Below are 2,413 nucleotides of genomic sequence, written 5' to 3'. Positions count from 1 at the left end.
AGTGCCGAATGCAAGTGGGAATGGTAATTTATAGTTGTCAGCTTCCATATCTGTGGGGTTTTTTGCGTGCATGGCAAACAAGGCAAGAAGAACCCAGAAGAGGTGTCTCCAAGCTAGAAACCAGAGCTTGTTTTAGTTCCATCGGCCATCTTGTGGTGTAAAACTTTATTCATTTTCCCAACACTTCCTAGGAGGCATTGCATTTAGAATATTAATGCTTGTTGGTATGGTATTCTTTTTATATGTCATTCATAGATGCCATTGCATATGCCAGAAAAATAGGACAAAATTTTGCTGAGACATTCCAAATAATTTCTCATTGTATCAGACCTCTGGCTTGACCTCTGAACTTGCCCTGCCATTCCAGTATTACCACCCCCTCAGCAGGAAGCAGTTAAGATTATTGTCCCAATTCCTAATGGCAGTGTGGAGTCACATGTTCAAAGGGGGAATATGATAGGAAAAGATAGGATTCAGTAAACAGAGAGGGAAAGGTTAGGACCCAAGATGCCTGGGTAGGGAAAAACATACTTTGGAACAATGCTGGGAGCATCTGACCACAGCAAACCTCAGGTGTAATGTTCCTTTTAAGAATGTAACAGACACTACCTACTCCACTTCAGGTTTCCCTCAGGAATTGGACAATCCAGCTCCTAGAGCTATCAAGCCAGTAAGTTGGAAGGAACAGGAGGAAAGATGGGGGGCTGACCAGAATCTTACAAATTTCTGTGCCTTATGGCTAAAATAACCTGTTATTATTGGAAGATAAACCTGTGAGGAGAGCCAACACTTGCTGAGTATGTTTGTGACTTCAAACATAAAGGAAATATAAATGAAAATGGAATCAACTTAGAAGAGGGATTGTGAGAAGGGAGAGGATTCATCTTCAGAAATACCAAATAAGAGCTGTGCTTTATTTATGTATAGTTGTAGGTACAACCTATTGGATATTTACAACCCACACCCCCTCCACCCACCACAATGGAGTCCCAAACCTTTAGACGCTTCACTTCCTGGTTCTTCCCCTCTCTGTTTCGCAGGCTTCATGTGCCAAAGAACAAAGGGAGGAGGGACTGAAAGTGCAACTCCTTAGGCAATTTATTTTCATAAATCGTCTGCTGTAAGTGCCCTCAATGTGCCTTTCGGTCAGACACTTGCTCTTGAAAGGACGTCGATTAAAGCCTTGCTTCACATGCTCCAAGTCTCCATGTCCCTCCTTCGATTGGGTCAGTGAGCCTATTTCTCACAGTGTATCTGTGATATTAAGATTACATGGGAGAGGCAGTTAGGAAAAAAAATGTCTACAAAGGCTCTTTACAGGATTAATAAGAAAATGGTGACGAAAAGGAAATTTATTTCATGAAATTTGGGAGACTAACTCGGTCCTGATAAAGCCAATGCAGAGCTGTGTGGGACGTTGCTGCCATTACCATAGTGAGGCTCTGGCAACCTCCAGGCAAGGACAGTGAGGCACCTGTGGTGACTCGTTACACAGTGGAGGTCAAGCTGGGTGACCTGGGGTAGGAGCAGCAGAGTGGGAACAAGCCTGTGTTCTTCCTATTACCCAGTGGATAGTGTCAACTGTCACTTTTATACGGCCAATTGCTATGATGATCTGTTTTGAAGCTGGATGGAGTTCATTATATAATATTCTACCTTTTTGCATACATTTGAAATTTTCCATAAACATTTTTTCATGGATGTTTTTAAAAGGTCAAAATATATAGTGGTCTACACAAACTCTTAAGTAAAATATCTGGTACGAAGAAACCATATTTTACAAACATCTTAAGTGTGTTCTAAGCATTCAGACTTAGATGAGAACTGTTTCAATTTTTCTTTTTATTATAACGAACTAAATTTAAGAAATTAGTCTTTTGACTTTATTTCCCAGAGTTGTTAGATCTAAATGACAATATAACTCATTATGAAAATATACTGAAAAGTACAAGAGCTGATGTAAAATGGTAATCAAGGTTCCAGGTATCAAGGGATTAGAGTAAGTGAAGAATGAAAACGGTCAGGCTGTAGTCTGACAGACACAGGATGCGCTGGTTTAGCATGGTGCCATCAAAGAATAGGAAGACCATCAAATGTGTGGTGGTAAGTCACAGTGTGAGAAACATTGCCTCAGGCAACTTCCTACCCTCTTTTTTTTTTTTTTTTGTAAATTAGTTTTTCTTCATTTAGTAACTTAGGTTTCTCTTTTAACATTTTAAAATTAAAATAAGTCATCAAACAGGAGTCATTTTTACAGGTAAGGTAAATCACAGGATAATGTATTAGGAAAATTTTGTTCCTTTTTAAATCAAAAAGCCTTCAGATGGTCAGGGATTGATGGAGTGGGGAAGACAAATGTACATTTCAGATTTTCATCACCAATGAAAAAATACAGCATTTTTATAGACTTAAA

This window comes from Panthera tigris, chromosome B3, assembly GCF_018350195.1.
Source record: "Panthera tigris isolate Pti1 chromosome B3, P.tigris_Pti1_mat1.1, whole genome shotgun sequence".
Taxonomy (NCBI): Eukaryota; Metazoa; Chordata; class Mammalia; order Carnivora; family Felidae; genus Panthera; species Panthera tigris.
This window is presented reverse-complemented; position numbering follows the sequence as displayed.